The following is a 17,823-nucleotide window of genomic DNA, read 5'->3' on the forward strand; positions in this document are numbered from 1 at the left end:
AGCTGACAATTAATGTTTGGACAAGATTTCTAATTTTATTCTGTGGTTGGAAAGTTCCTGATTTCAGTCAGAATTTTGCCAATTTTAGACTAGATGTTCTTTTGTGACCGATTTAACATTTGAGAAGTTTGGTGTCTTTTGTTAAATAAAAAAAATGGGCTTTGCAAAAAATATGTTTATATTTCTTAAATAAGTTATTGAAAAAAAAGTATGGGTTTGGTTTTGGTGGCAGTATCATAGTGGCACTAGTACAGAATAATTTGAAATGGTAACCTATTATTTAAATCATTATTATGATCATACTTTTATAGAAAAAAAAAATGTTGAAAAGTAGTTATGGAGATACTTAATCAATGCATTTATCGCAAGATAAAAAAAATTATGTTGGCATAAAAACAAGATAAAAGTAAATAAATAAAAAAAACAAATTTGTAAAAAATGTGCGCATGAGTCTGTGTGGGTTAGGCATAAAGCAGGTTTGGCATTCACTTTGGTGAAGCTGCGAGTAGAATTAAAGAGTGTGCTGTGTGTTTCATTAAATGCTCAATATATCTTGTGTTTTCTGGATCATTTAAGCCCCATTACAGAACAGTGGCACTGCTTTAATTTCTAAAGTGCCTTTCAAAAGGCATCACCTCGGGCGCTTATTCCTGCTCTCTCACACACGCACGCACGCGTATGCATACACATGCATTTGCGTGTATACGTGTGCGTGAAGTCGTATACACACATGCATGCACACAGATATATTTGTGCTAACATGCAAGAAATGCTGGTGCCCACACACCTGCATTTATCCTCACACATACGACAAATAAAGACAAAGCCTACACTCTCCGATCTCCATTACCTCCCTGTATTGTTATATTCTAAAGCTTTATTTCTCTTTTTCTCTACACTGTGTCTACTGTTGTCCCTCTGTGTGTCTTTCTGTGTAACAGATGACAGCAGCCTTGCAGCGGCTGGGGCCGCTGTCTTGGCTGCCGGACCCATTTGACTTGCCAGCTTGGCCGGAGGATGAACCCCGGGACTAACTGGAGCCAAGGTCAGATTCTCCGAGTGTGTGTGTGTGTGTGTGTGTGTGTCTGTGTACAATTGTCCATTTAGTTCGAGGTGTTAGTGCTGATGAAGACTGCCTGCTTGGTTACAGTATATTCACAGTACTAAACGTTACAGGAAAAATCCTTCTGCGCATTGAGTGCTTGCATGTGAAGGTATGTGAGAAGTGTGTGCTGAGCCAGCTGCAGATTGAAGGGAGGTGGAGGTAAGGGGAGTGTTGTTCAGAGCAATTGATACATTGCAAATAGAGTGGGCTTCCTGTCCGGGTTTTGTGGCTAAGGTGCTAAACGCTTCAGGAAACCAGATACACTTGCACATCCTCTAAAGAGATCGAGGGAGAGGGTTGGAAGGTGGGGGAAACATGAGGGGGAAAGAAAGGTAGAGAAAAAGACAGACTCTCTGAGAGAAGTCTGTATTTTTCTATACCTCCCTATAATCTGAGATTATTCAAACTGTTGGCATTTGTGCAGAAGTGATGGCTGTTTGAAATCAAAGAAGGGTTCATTTCTCAGAGAGTGCCTTTGTCGTTTGTTCTCCTTCTCCTCTCTAATGAGATGGAATGTGGCTAAATTAGCAGCTGAGAGGCAAAGCTTCATTTACAAGACAATCAAATGATCCTTTACAAAACACACTCAATATGCATTAGATGTCGGCTTTGTGAATATAGGATGGCCTCCTTATGCACTCAAATGGGGAGGGGGTGTATTTGGGTGTTGCGCGGTGCCGAAAAATGCCAAACTGAAATCATCCATCACAATGCAATAAAAGGGCCTGCAGCGCTTTGAGTGGGTGAGAGGAGTGAGATGTTTGTATTGGCCCACTGGGTTTCCCTCTGTGAAGGAGGGAATGTGTAAATGAACGTGTAAATGTTAAAAAATGTTCTTTTTATTAGACGAATTGCATCATTAAATCACATTATAAAAACAAAAAATGCACCATTAATTTCCTCCCCAAACAGCCGTAAGTACATGTCTCTCTGTCCCTGTGCCCATCTCTGTGTAGCCCCATGGGGCGGCAATTCCAAAGCTATTCCATTCCATTATACAGATCAATCAGGTTGGGGAGATCTATGAACACATGTCTGGGGCTGGATGAGTCAGAAGGCAAGAAAAAACACAACAACTTCCTAATTGTGAGTAGGCTTGTTTCTCTGCCTACAAGCCAAACAGAGGTCCCGGCAAACAGGTAGTGTCTCCTTTCCACTTTCTGCCCTTCCTCCATCTAGGACACGAAAGGTAGCATGAATAATAGATGAGGGGGGGTGATGAGATCAATCAGAGGCTATCAGTCTGGGAGATAGGAGTGGACAGAGTAGGACGTAGATCTGCACTAGACTAGAACAGCAGACCAGCTGTCAAGAGATTGCAGCGAGAGGTGGAGATAAGCACTCTATAGACCGGGAACGGCTCGACCGTAGAGGCCGTAGTGCAAATATATGTACAGAGAAAAATGAGAAGGATAGGAAACTGCTAGGGCCCCAAAAACACACACACAGAAACATCTCATCATAAACCTGCATTCACACCCATCCCTGCATGCATTGACCCCCCGCACCTCTGCATCACACGTTCTCACATCTGTGACAATGCCACCGCAGCATGACAAATGCAAACAAAAGGTTCACCTATTCATCACTGTAGCGAAGAGGGTGGGGCTAATTATACAACTGTGAAAATTATGACTTTCCGTTGTTTTGTTTGTCCTCTAAGAGATTACAATGCTGAGGATGGAGGTGTGGAGGGGGGAAAAAATAGCCTCGCAGCTTCTCTGTGAGGGGCCACGCGAAGGCGCGGACACACACAAAAACAAACACAAACACACAAACAGCTTGCGTCCCTGCCGCCTGTGCCTCGTCTCCGCTTGCAGGCATGATTAATCCAGTGTAGAATGGGAAGATTTTGACCCTAAACAGAAAAGTCCTGTTGAGGCTGCGAGAGGCACTGATTTATTTAGGTACCACTCCGTCCACATTAATTATCCCGGCGCAGGTGCAAGCCCAAATTCCTCTTCCCCCAGCTGTACCTATGCTGTGATACACACATACACATGCACATACACAAATAAATAAATAAAGCAAGCACATGCAGCCTGCCCCCATTGCCTTGCCAGGCTGTACTTATAGTGTCTGGGTGGCACAGAGAACACTGGCCGTCACAGCGGTGAAGGATTGCGCACCCAGATTTAGCACAAACGCAAATAACAAACCAAATACACGCACGCAAACAGAGTTTGTCCTGGAGTGTCCTCTCATGCAGCACTGGCTTTCCTGCTTCTACTTCTTCTCCTTCTCTTCTTCTCACACCACCAATGAATCCTTTACTTCCGTTGCCATACAACAACGGAGGAATTCTCTATTACAAATATAAGTACTGCATTTAAATATTTACTCTATACATTATCCAAAGCATTAATATACAGTAGCAGCAAACTACCGTTTGCTATGTAAAGATATAGAAGAGTAGTAATGTCTACCTAAGCAGAGAATGAAGTCACTCTCCCTCTGTGTGTGTTGTAAACTGTGCTTTGTTGACATTCACTGTCATCTGTCTAATAAAGGTTAAAAATGTACCCCAAAAAATCATTTTAAAGTTAAATAAGTAACTTTCTATTGCATAAGCAATATCTTAATATTGTGTTTTATTATCTTATCTCATGTTTTGAATGTAAACTCTGAAAAGCAAGTAGCAACTACAGCAGTTGGATAATTGTAATTGAGTAAAAGTAAGGTATATCTCTATGAAATGTACTAGTGTACAATTACACAGTACACAAGTGAATGTATTTACTAACTCCCCAGTTCTGCTCACTTCAACTTTATCCACCAACTTTCACCGTCTCCTCCCCTCTTACTTTCCTCCTTGTCGGTTTTGTTGTGAAGTTGCCGTACCCAGGTGACACCAGGCTGGGAGTTACACCTGTGTTTATATCTGCATGTGTGTGTGTGTGTGATATAAACAGCAGCTCCACCACTGTGTGTTCCCCTAACAGAGCTAGTGGTGTGTGATATGTCACAGAGAGCTCCTCTCATTATGGCCTACATTAGCACCCTACCTCGCCCTGATTATTCCCCCGCTGAGCTGAAATCCACAATGCAAGTGTTTTCGTGTGTGTGTGTGTGGCCGAGAGAGCCGAGAGAGCCGAGAAGAGAGACGGAGGAAGTGAAAAAGAAAGAGAGAGACCTTTCTCCTCTTTAGGATGAACATTGTCTCTTCATCCCAGTGACAGCTTCCTCATTTCTCTAATACAAATGGCTGCCGGTGCTGGTCGGCATGCATCAGGAGCTCGGGAGTGGGCCCCATCACTGCTCCTCTGTCGCTCTCATTTATTACCCAGTTTGTTTGCACTCTTATCCGCGGCCTTGCCCTGCCAGCCCATCCATCAAACACACACAGACACACTTGGGCTCACATATACACACACGTCTGCCCGCTGACAGTCAGCACCTTGCCTTCCTGGCCACTGAGACACATACATACTTAACATACTGCTTCGCGTTTGCATGTGCCCTCGCACACTTATCTCTACGCCCACATACGCTGCCCCGACAACACACACTTACACATGGAGTTCAAATGGTGAATTCTCCCACGCTTCTTTTTCCTGTCACACCACTCCATCATTGTCATTTGTTCTTTAGCTCTATTTGTTCCTGTACTCTCATTTTCATTCTACGGACACTTTCCTCCAGTCACAAATCCCCACGAGGGCAAGTGTGTATAAGAGCGTGGCATTGATCAAATCCTCACTCATCAATATCAGTCAATATGCATAATCTTATAGATTCATCAATCAATACTTTCATGAATGCCTGGACACAGTTCATGCTATTCCTCGGGGGGTTTGTGAACATAGTGCAGAGGGAAATAAAACAGTGTGTAAAACAAGCAGATCAAAGAGGAAACCCTCTTTATTTCAAAATGGGAAAATGTGATCTGCGTTTCTTTAGCCACAAATGGTTTTACAGATGGCAATGTCAGTGTGTGCGTCAGTCTGTCCATTACTTTGATCCAGACTGAGCTATCACCAGTGTCCAAAATCAACTTTTTAACTCACTGGCCAAGGGAACTGGTAGATGAAAAAGAAATCCACCGGCAAGGATATTTTTTGTACCAGCCAAATTAATAAATTGCCTTTATGTGTCACATATACATTTGTTTCAGTACTTTTCATTGAGATAATAAGGTATTATGTTGAATACAAACTTAAAGAAGAGGCCAGAGCAAAATTTGTAGAAAAATAATTTAAATGTATTGATGATAAAAAAATTCAAGCTGAATACTAGACTTGGGCAGTATCTATTTTTCATACCTTCCTGACATTTCATCGAGTATAGGCTACTATACGTCAGGTCATAATTCCTTCTCTAATATACAGTATAAATCTTAAATTACTGCAAAAATATATCCTTCAAACAAGTTTATTTATTCAAGTTTCTCACCCAAAACTACATCTTACAAGATTACATTAGAATTTACCTTCGCCCAATACTTATTTTTACTGAATAGAGTCTGAACACATCACAAAGTGGCCACTCACCCGATACTGGATCCCAGTATGGGGGACGGACCGCTGCATGGCAGGGAGGATGTTCCCACTGTAACATACTCTTGTTGGACTAACAGGCGCTTGGTGTGTCTAAATTTCGGACCCTGGTATCGCAGTAACTACTTGATGGATTGCCATTCAATTTTAGTCATTCGTGGTCTCCAGATGAATCCTACTCACTTTGGTGATTCCTCTAACAAAACCAGCAGGTCAAAGTTCTTATCTCAACACCTTCTGAATGGATTGGCACTGAATCTTATACTAATTTGTATACTAATTTTATACAGACCAAAATTTTCAATGTGTCCAAGACTTAAGTTTATGCTAAATACTTAAACACATAATCCAGGCTAAAAGTAACACTGTTGAAGCTGCCAAATGTAGGAAGACCAGCTGGCAAAAGAAAAAACTCCTGATGTGTGAATGCGTAAATTAACAGACTTATTAATTTAACGGAACACTCAAAAGCCAGTTATAGTCGTCTAGAAATAAACAGTTTTTAGATGTGTAACGGATGAATGGATTACACCTAGTCATGCCCATTAACAAGAACGCGGCGTGTATGACTATTTCAATTTTCTTTCAGCTGCGTCCCCGTCTCCAGCGGTGTGAAACGGACTCAAGAGCAAGTAAAAAAAATAAATGTAAAAATATAATTCAAAGCAGTAAACACCCACAGCATACAGCCAGCTGTCAGTTTAAACTGTGTTTTTTTTAGCCTGGATTATGACTTTTTCATATGTGTATAATATTACCATACGATCCGCGCACTCAGCTGTGATTGGTCAGTAGGCAGTGCTTTTATACCAGCTGATCTCATATATGGAACATAACCTGCTCTGGAGCAGGTTAGCTGTTCAGCATAAGTTACCATGGCGATCTACCCCGGTAAGAAGTGATCCACCTTCGTAGGACGGAAAACCCTGAGTTAACCCTGAAGTTACCTCACTAACGCCAAATCCTGCTTCGTAGTACAGGCCTCTTGACTCCTGGGGATAACAACAGTGTATTTACACGGTTCAGTACACCTCTTGTACCAGACAGCACTAAGACCACAGCATAGATTTTTCACACTGTCTCAAGGTCACATCACTGACCAAAACCCATCACCTTCCTGTAAAATGCTACTTCACTAAAGCCATATTTTTCTATTCCAGGGACGGGTCAGCCAGAGATAATCAATACCTTTAATTATGTTTACCGGAGGACTCACTTATACCGGCACGTCAAATGGGAAATAATGGGAAAATGAATGTTTCCAACCATTCAGGATAAGAGTTTGTTTTGTAATCATTCATTTATTAAAATATTCTTTCATATGCAAATTAAATACACCGGGACATTTAGATAAAAAATACTAATCGGCTTTTTTACACAATAAGACACTTTCACAGACACTCTCACAAACCACAGTGTGTCCACACACACGCAGACTCACACAGAGCATGTTTGGGGGCCAGCTGCCAGCAAATGAAGGATCTCCCTCCCAATTCACTTGTTATTGTGCTGTCTGGGTGACAAGTATACCTATAGAGTGAGTATTTATTTCCAGAATGTTTTGTTCCGTTTTCCTGCAATGATGAATGTTTCTTTTATAAATCCATCGCCAGGCTTTTTAAACCATAAACAATATTTCTCCAGCCCAGATTCCTTGTGCAGCAGTCTTGGGGAACCTTGAGATTTCCAGGCTCTGATTTAATGGCTCGTAATTCTTGAAAGGCAATCCTTCTTCACCCTCCGCCGCTTAGATGCACCATCCTTCCGGCAGCCCACCACGCTCGGCCTCTGCTCCCCTCTGGATCCCCAGGCCGGTCCAAACGCCAGTTAAAACTACTCAGCTGGAAACAGCATCATGCCCCCTCCTGTCACTGGCATTGGATTAGCGGCTATGGGCTGACAGGACAGAGCATCCTGTTACAGTTTTTTGTAGATGTGTGAGTAATGCTACTGAGAGCTTTTAGGTGGTTCTAGGATCAGCAACAGGAAGATGTTGTTTAAATATGTATGTCATGTTCTAAGGATATCTTGTATTCTCTATATAAAAAAATATCAATAAACAGCTGTAGATATAGAGCCTGGCCACACAGACGCTATGTGGATGCAAAAGCTAAAAACTGGATTTCAGATTATGAGGCTGACCGTCGGTTAGATGTAGCAGCTGTAGTAATGTGGCCGACATGTCAATCCAGGGTTGAAACGTTGACCTTAGCTTAGAGTTTATAGTAACCAAATAACAATCATGCAATTCCCATATGGTCTAGCGGTTAGGATTCCTGGTTTTCACCCAAGCGGCCCGGGTTCGACTCCCAGTATGGGAATGAATCTTTGTATTCATATCTTACTTCTAACAATTCATATCAGTATGAATATATATAGTGATACAGTGAGGCAATACACGTCAGCTAAAACCACAATATCACTCTATATTTCACCTGCTTGGCAGTAATGTTAGCTGACCGGACGAATGTCTCAATGCATCGATGCCGATACTGTGTTTCCTGCTTCAGCCTCCCGACCGTGTTCAGAAGGAACAGGGGAGACACTGGAGTTTTGGTCGGAGACGATAATGTAACTCTTCTGCAGTGTGTAATGTGCGCCCATGCACGTGGGAGGTGGAGCGAGTGAGAACGAGCGCGGTGTGTGAGTGAAGGCAGGCAGGCAGGCAGGCAGAGGAGCAGAGTGCAGCGTCGACTCCGGCCCTGGAGACCAAAGTTACGGTCTCCAGGGCCGTGGTTGGGGGGCTGGAACAGGATTAGTTGACACTGTTTTGCAGGACAGGCTTCACTAGATATAACGTTGCGTTTTTGGTGCTTCTGTGTAGTTTGTGTTGGAACAGCGTAGCAACACGCGAGCGCGCATAGGAAACACCGACCCGCAATGATTCATAAGAGTGTAAGTGTAAGAAGTTACAAACAGTCCCTTTAAGGTACATTTTGAACAGATAAAAAAAAAAGTGTGATTAATTTGCGATTGGACTATGGACAATCACGCAATTAACCGCGAATAAATATTTTAATCAATTGACAGCCCTAATATATGTATATGTATTTATATGTATATACATACATACATACACAGATACATATACATACATCATAGCATATTCATATCTACCCCTTACTGCTTATTCTACATTCTATATTTATCATAAACATCTATTTTTGCAATGCTTTATGCACTTCTGGTTAGATACTAAACTGTGCAATGACAATAAAGTTAAATGTAAAACATTTGTGCGAACATGATATTTCTCTGCAGGGTGGTTGGGTATAGTAGGAGCTCAGCTTTAAGTTTTCTTTGCAACTGGCTATGAGATGAACCATCTAAAACAGCGGTTTCAGATACCTGGAACACCATCCAGATGTCTCATACTGGCGCATGCTAACTTAGAAGAGAGCAGATCCAGGACTGACTGCCTGTAAATGCCGTCAGGCTCCGCATGAGGAGCTGACAGGAAGCTCTGCTTGCACTTCCGTTACCACAACTCTGCAGTTTTTCAAAAATGAGTCGATAGCATGATTACCATGTTATATACTGTAAGAACATACTGTATCGTTTGCAAATGCAATGTATATTTGAAAAGAGATAATAAGCGATAGAGGCTGATTTTTCATGATAAAAGTTACTTAAAAGTAAAACTAGGGATGGGCAATTGGACAAATATATATCAGCTATCGATGTCTGGCTGAGTACATTGCCTTTTGGGCATGTTTTGTCATTTTTTGTCATTTTTATTTAGCTAATTTAATGGTCTGCCTCCGAAGAACGATTGAGAGCCACTGCTCAGCGGGCAGCTGGCACAGCGCTAAAAAGAATCACACAGCAGGACAAAAGGTTGTGGAGTCGGCATACTTTCACATCTAACTCGGTGAATTATGGGTTTATTTTGACCAAACCAGAGTTGGTGATTGTTGATACAGTGGAAAGACCAATTAAAGGAGTTTTGGTGAGGTTTATTTTGTTTCTGTCGAGTTTGAAGGCAGTGTGTGTTACGATGAATTAACAAGGCAATTAAGCTAGTCTTAGTTCAGATTAAAAAGGTTGTTAATAAGGAAATAGGTGTAAGAATATTTAATTTCTTGACTTCTGTGAGTTAATTTTGTTTATTTATTAACATATCGCCCAACACTACTTAAAACTTAATTTTAACATAACCATCCGTCTACTGTCGTTGTCTTTCATTGTGGCTGCACGCAGAAGAGGTTAAGCTCATTTTAAAATGGCCAATAAATGTACCCCAGCAAGTCAACGAAGTACAAGGGAGAAACAACAGCAAGTTAAAAAAGCAATCATTAGGCTGGTATCTCTAATTGTGTTGCTTCCGCTCCTCATGTATAATCCCTGGTTCCTCGCTTTGCCTTCATTAACAATGGATGAATTAATTAGAAACCTTCATAGGATTTCTGCACAGTGAACCCAGGAGATAAAAGACATCCTATTCCTCAGACCTGCTCCTTTCCTTCTACTCTCTTTTTTCCGCTCTCTCCTCCCCTCTGCTCTTAATTGTATTGTTTGCTTGTTGTGTCGATAGCAGGATTAATTTCACTATAGATCAGGATTATTGACCTTCTCGTCAATGTTATTTCATTTCTGTAAGGTGCTAATTATAGGGAACAGGGGAAAGCAAATTACACTGTAACTTGTCTCACTTGCTTTCCAATAAAACAGAAAGAAAACAACATTAATTCCCTTTTAGCTGCCCTCCTTGGTAAGGTAAATTCAAACACTATCTCACTGTCTATCTATGGCATCTAGGAGGGACGCTGTTAGCGACTGGCGGATTTGATTGGTCGACTTTATATTTAAAACACTGTTGACTATTCTGACCCATTCCCCTCCAACAAATGCCATTCTTGTCACAGTCACTGCTCTTTTCTTGGTTCACTCACTTCATTTGAGAGAGGGGGAGGGCGCAGTTCATAAACAATTAACCGGCTGGATAAGTGATACACTCAAGCGCTAACAGACCTGAAAAACATTGTGTTATAAATTCTGGTAATTGAGTGTAGGGAGGTGAGCATCAGGCCACTGAAACTGAGTAGGCCAAGCAGTTGCTGCAAGATCAGGTGGTCGGCACTTTTGCATCATTATCATCTCATGAAAGAAGAGCTAAGGCGCACCTTTTTAAAAGGAGAAGGATGTACACAACTGTATAAGTGAACAGACAATCACAGTCAACAAATCAAAAAAGCTTAACAAGTGCAGTCATTCACCACCATTATGTCCGTTTTGTGAATGCATCTACTTCCAAAGGTCTACCCAAGTACAGTGAACCCTCTTATCCACCGCTTTCTCCCTCTCTCCACCCCTCCCTTCTCCCACAGTCCTCTAATGAACTGAAAGGTCAGAGCACTAATAAAACTATTAGCAGAAATGAATCTCTCAGATGTGTTAATGCACTTTTAATTCCTGTTAGCAAATTTCATCCCCCAGCAGTTTGCTGCCCGCTAATGAGAAATAAAACGCCCCGCTCTAGGGAAGGGGGATGGGGGAACGGGTCGATGCTCCGGCTACTCCACAGTAGACTCCGTACACACACGCACACACACACACAAGTCATATACATTGCACCTTACACACACCCTGGATGTGCTGGATGTTATTCACGGACCGAGGCCTGTTTTCAGCCCTGTGATTCTGCAGGGTTAATTAAAGAGCACATCTCCATCTGTTCTCATTCAGCCTCAGCTCAGTGTCTCCCCATCAAGCACAAAAGACACACACACACACACACACACAATCACACTTGCTCTTCTTCCTCTGTCGCTCTTTGTCATCAGCGAAGGAGAGGCAAAAGGACTTGACAGTAAGGTGTTCACAGGGACACAGATAAACATGCTCTGACTTAAGGACATGATCTGGCCTCTCACCCTGCTTGTCTCGTGACCGGACTAATGAGGTACAGACGGGGCTTGACCCTGATGTCTAGAAACCACTAGAGAATATGAAGCCATTGTCGGCGAGACGTTCACTGTGTTTGTCTAAGTGTGTCTGTCAGCCGGTGTCACATGTGACCCTTCGGAAAAGTCAAGGTTCAAAAAGTATTCTGGACCAACTTTTTCCACTTACAAGGTGCACATGCTAGTGGAAAAAGGAAAGCAACTCAATTCATTAGTAAATAATTAATGTAATATTGTTCTTAGAACTGTAAGTAGTGGAATATGTAGTGTAGCAGTCAAGCCAAGAAGTCTGATATCATTAGGGCTGTCAGCAAATATCCTAAATTTGAATATATATTCAAAGAGTAAAAAAAAAAACAGATATTAAAATATGAAAATTAACATTCGATTGTGAAAAAAAGCAGCACTATCGTTGCTGTCTGCCAGTAGTGCTGCTATATATAGTGTATATATTCAAATAGTTCAAACCTATATGTGTAGCAATGATAAAAACAATGGGTCAAAACGCAAGGAAAGAAAATTGTCTATAAAATGTAAAAAATAATCACAAATATCCATCACATGATACCGGAGCTTAAAATTATTCCAAACTTTGTCTGGAAAAAAAATTCATACAGATGTCAAATCAGAGCATATCAAGAAAATTGGATTTTTAGTATCCAACATTTACGAGATAGATTAGCTATAAATTCAGTCTCAAAATTACAAATTCTTCTTCTTCTGTCGCTCGACTGATCAATCAATCAAGTGATCATTCATCGCAGGGCGAATTACCGTGGCCAGTTTTACTGGTGTTAATAAAAAAAAGTGAATTTGTAAAAGTGAGCACTACTCATTCTTCTTTGGGTAACAACTTCTCTTAGAAATAAAGGACAGTAAACTTAGTGAGGCAATATACAAAACAATTAATCCAGAAAGTAATAAGCATGCTATAACAATCGGGGGGGGATACTGGGGGAAACTGGCCTAAGGCTGCAACTAACGAATATTTTCATTGTCGTTTAATCTGTAGATTATTCTCCGATTAATCAATTAGTTGTTTGGTCTATAGATTGTCAGAAAATGGTGAAAAATGTTGATCAGTGTTTCCTAGAGCCTAAGATGATGTCCTCAAATGTCTTGTTTTGTCCACAACTCAAAGATATTCAGTTAACTGTCATAGAGGAGTAAAGAAAACAGAAAATATTCAAATTTAAGAGGCTGGAATTGGAGAATTTTGACTTTTTTTTCTGAAATAAATTACCAATTATCAAAATAGTTGCTGATTAATTTTAATAGTTGACAACTAATCGATTAATCTTTGTAGCTCTAAACTGGACCATGTGAGAAAATTTGGAGAGCAGCTCTACCTTCCTTCAACAGCCACCTCTGATTTATCCTACAGTGACTGCTCGACTTCAAATACAAATTAAAATGCAATAACTGAATTGTGTCATTGCGTGTAATTATTTGTAATTTCACATTACTACACCTGTTTACACACACTGGTCATAAAATCGTTTTAGCTTAGCTTTACAGCTGAATTACTTCCAGTAAAATATCCACTTTATCCTTAGCTATAGACGGGGAACTGAAAAAACAGAAAGCACGAGAAAGCAAAGAAAGGCCCAGAGGGGAGGGGCAGAGCCATTCTATTACCAAACTAAGCCTTTTAATCAATAAAGAGATAAAAGATATTTTAATCAAAGACATATTTCCTTGTTTGTCTAATGCTTCTGCCGCCACCGTGCACATAATCTTTAAATGCTGAAAAGGATGCATAATGCTCTTCCAGAGAGCCACTCATCCATATAAACACAAAACAGGAGCAGTCAGCAGAAACACACACCAGCCCGGCCCAGCGCACAGACACTCCATAGACGCCAAATTACATTAGGATGGGCATATTAAGGGGAAATTGCATCCTGTAAACTAGAATATTATTTCTACACACAAACACACTGCTTGCACGTGCACACACACACAAACCATTTTTCAACATCATATTCCCCAGCCCTGTGCTCACTATTCAGTAACAGATCCATACACATATTGTTTTGTACATGTGCATGAACACACACATACACAAACCATAAACACAAAGCATGGTGCTATTAGTGTGCGGGCTGTTTGTCGGGAGATGCAGGCATCCGCTAGCCGTGGCTAAAGCGTTCCAATGAGATTAGACGGGTAACCGGAGCCCCTTCCAGGCCCGCTGGACTGAGCTCACGGCGGGCTAACAAGTCCAGAGGTGGTGGGCAGGCTGGATCAGGTTCCAGGAGCTAATGGGTCAAATACCAACTGACATTTAATTGAGTGATAAAGTGTGCACATTTAGGTGTGTGGATGAGTGTGTGTCTGTGTTTGTGTGTGGTTAATTCACCTTTGCATTCCAGTATATGAAGAAGTTTTTTCTCATAAATAACCTAGGTGTGTGTGTGTGGTCCAGGCGGGTACGCTACTTAACGGTGCATCAGAGTTTGCACATGTCTGCCGAGCACTGGGGAGCAAACAGCAGCTCCAGTAATAGTGATTCATGCTTTCCGTCAGGCCCCCTGACAGGCTGGGTTCGATCCCCTGCTCAGCGCGCTGTAGCGGCGGTAACAGCAGCCGAGGCAAGCAGGCGCAGGACCGAGAACATCATCATAACTGCTGAGGGAGTGTTGGGCTGCTGACATATTGATCGACCTTCAGTTAGGAGATTTGATAGATTGACCTCGGACTCTTGACTTTAAACAGAAAAAGGAGGAGGGAAAATCGGGAAGTCGGAGGAAACAATCGAGACAAAACGGTAAAAGAGAGACACCGATGACTGAGATAGTCATCCAGTGAATTATCTTTCATTTAGGGCTGCAACTAAAGATTATTTTCATCATTGATTAATCTGCCCCTTATTACTACGATTAATCGAGCTGAGATTCTTCATCAGCCCTCAAGCTATGTACAGTATAACTCTTTATACAAACAGCCTACTACTATCCAGAATAAATAATCCGTATATATATAACAAGCAAAGAGACAATATATAATATCCATGAGGCAACATTCCTTACCCGCTACCCCCATACCAACATTCCTCAAGCCCAGCAACTCATCAGACCATCGGGCTAAGCCTAACCCCAAGCCTCCTTTGGGCCCCGTGGGGCTCAGGGGCCAGGAAGGACCAGAGAGGGTACGGGCTCACACTAACGATGGAGGAAACCGTGTCCAGTCGGCTGGAGCCTGAGATGGAGCAGAAGACCCTGCACCATTGTTCTGCCAACACGCTGACAGCCCGTGATTTAGGACCGGGGCTGCCCAGGAGCGTTAGGGGAGGGACAGGAGCGAGGGAGGTCAGAGAGAGGCTCCACAGGCACCCTTCAACAATCCTACCCGAATCCCTCCATCCATGAGATGGCAGAATGAATCATGGCTGACCCAGCGCGAAGCCTGGGCCTGGCCTCTCTCTACCACCCCCTATCCCCCTCCATCGACCCCCTCCTCTCCCTGGACAAACATGACAAATCTGGTGTTTATTTACTTAAAAAGACCTGGAGAAAGAGCAAAGGGGGGGCAGATAAAAACTGTGTAAAATCAATACAGAGTTAGTAGTTCCTGCCCTACTGCTGCTCTTTCCTGCCTGTGCGGCTGAAGAAACCAAAGCTCGGGTCTAATAAGGACCCCAGGTGGAAAATGGATGCAGGTGGCTTCAGAAAGCTGCACATAACAGGAGGGAAATGCGGAAAAAAGGCCGGTAGAGGATGCGGAGTATGCACCTAAGATCTACTTTAATCTAATAATTGACTACCAAACAGGACTTAAACAACCTAATTTCATTGACCATCTATAATCGCTATCGTCTCTGGATGAATTACACATGTTGAGCGTTGAATGGTGACATAAAAACACACACACACAACAGCTAAACTCTAAACTGTGGGTGATGTATGTGCATAGTCGGAGACATGTGAGACATAATTGGTCTCCAAGTTAGAGTCCAGACAGCGGAGCATTGAATGTACAGAGCTTCTGCTCTCGCCACATGACAGGGAGAAAACAGATAAGGCTTGCTCTCAGGGGAGAGGGAGGGTGGCCCTCACGCCAACCCCCTAAAAAGAAATAGCAGCGGCGAGCTGTCAAGGTTTCTGTCATATCCTACATCACGTCAGCCGCCCAATTCCATCCCATCGCTGGCAAACCATGCACGCTGTTGTGGCCAAGGATGAAAGTGCTGGAAAATGGGAGTCATTGTAAACCATTTTCTACCCTGGAGCCCCCACCGCCACCACCACCACCACCATCCCCTCCATCTCCACCCCTCTTCTTCCCGACTCCTCTTGAAGACAAATGGGTCCAGGGCAATGACAGAGTGCCTGGTCCACAAATCACCAGCGGCCGGTCTGCTCGTCCACTGCTTCCTCCTCCCCCGCTGCCTCCCCCCTGCACCCAACCTCGCCCCTCCCCGTCCCCGGCCCCTCCATTAGTCATGTGCACGCGGGCAGCAGCCAGCAGCCGTAATTAGACAAGGACAAATCGCCAGCCACGGACACGGACGAGTCCGGCCGCTAAATAAGGCCCCGTTTCCATACCGACCGGTGGGCGGCAAGTAGGGCCAAGGAGAGGACTAGGGTGTGGGAGAGAGAAGCGGGGAGGCGTCGGTACTGTCCAATACACCCTGCGATCCTCTTGGCCTGGCCTGAGGCCTGAACTCATTTATTATCCTACAGGCCCATGGCTTGGACCGACCTCTCACCCCCAAAACTAAACCCCTACTCCAACACTACCATACCCCTCAACCCCATTCCCAATAGGAACTCAGTTGTATTTGTGTCCAGTTACTCTTCTTTCTCAAACTACGGTTTGAAATGAAAAAGGCCTATGATACACTGTGCAGCTGAGATAGGAACGCTATCATAAACATAGATATTAATTTCATGAATATCAAACTTTTTTTGCTCCCTTCTGTCAAAGTGCTGAAAGTGTAAAATCCAAGATAGTACGGTTTTCAATACAGAATCTGAACACAGCTATTCATCTTTCAAGACAAGGGCGAGACAGAAACCTCATACAACTCTCCATCACATTGCTGTCAATGCAACACCACTACGTCACTTGTTTTTGTGGCGGTCAAACCGACTCTAAATAAATAAATTAAGTAAGTAAAGCCAAGCTGGAGCAATAGAGAGCAATAAAGAGGTTTCAGGGTACATTAGGTGTAACATTAGAAGATGGAATTAGCAAAAATGAGAAGCCATAGAATCAGATTACACATGGATGAAGAAACCGGCAGTCAACAAAATATAAATTACAGCCATATGAGAGTAGAGCAGACTGAATCCACAGAGGAGTATCAGTAACAATTGCTTTGGCCGGGTCAGAGCTGCAACACACTCCCTGGGCAGAAGGGGGGTCGACAAAAAAACTGACCGCCACACACACACACACATAAACAGTACGCTCCGCCAGAGCAAACCTTATTGATCTGCCTCCTAATTTCCTAATTAGTTTTTATTGGATTTCATAATCGTCATCACGACACATCAAAAGAAACTCAAAACCCCAGCAAGATTTTCTGCCCTCCTCAACATAATTTTTTTAAACTGTGAAAAGGAAGCCATGTATTCAATTCCAAGTCCCCAGCTGTGAGAGCGACCCTTTTTTTTTTTTTTTTATAACTTCCCCACCAGAACTCCTTGGACAGCAAACACTGCACAAACACACCATTTCTCCCATGTGCAGTAACTGATGTTTAGCATTGCACATTTTCTGCATGATCTGCTGCTATTTGTCACACTTCTGCTCTCTCCTCAGTCGCCCCTCACTTGTAGCACTTGTTAAACATACTGCAGTACGAGGCGCAGGAAAATGTGGAGATAGAAGAAAAAACACTTGTCCCTTACTGACACTGATTCTGGTCATTGGGTGTTTAGTATTTCCACTCACTTCTCCTAAAACGAAAACTCTGAACTATTCAGATTTCTTCGTCATGCCCTCTGCTATCCAGTGACACTGCCTCTGAACTAGCCAGTTGTCATTTTTTGCTCAACGCAGGAAACGTCCTTTTAAATCCGGTGAATGTCATAGCTGCTCACACATCAACATGCTGAAAGATTGAACGTCCAGCAGCGACCAGAACTTTCCAAGAACTACAGCAGCTGGCCAGAAGCTGATACACGTTTGAATGTTTTTATAGTGTTATGTATGTTACGTTGAAAGATATAGTGAGGACAGAAAGCAGACACGGTCTAGAGGTGGTTCAGAAAACAAAGAACATCCAATGTCGTCATTCACACTTGGGGACAGTTAGCCCGCTGACATCTGTTTATGAAGAAGTAAATGCAAAAAAAAAAAAAACAATGGA

At 42.7% G+C, this 17,823-nt stretch overlaps 1 non-coding gene across 1 annotated transcript; it reads left to right on the forward strand.

The window, feature by feature from the left end:
• Window positions 1–7,850: 7,850 nt before the first annotated feature.
• trnae-uuc lies at window positions 7,851–7,922 on the forward strand. The gene has a single exon. It is a non-coding gene; the product is annotated as a tRNA-Glu (tRNA).
• The last annotated feature ends 9,901 nt before the right edge of the window (window positions 7,923–17,823 follow it).

This window comes from Sebastes umbrosus, chromosome 6 (assembly GCF_015220745.1).
Source record: "Sebastes umbrosus isolate fSebUmb1 chromosome 6, fSebUmb1.pri, whole genome shotgun sequence".
Taxonomy (NCBI): Eukaryota; Metazoa; Chordata; class Actinopteri; order Perciformes; family Sebastidae; genus Sebastes; species Sebastes umbrosus.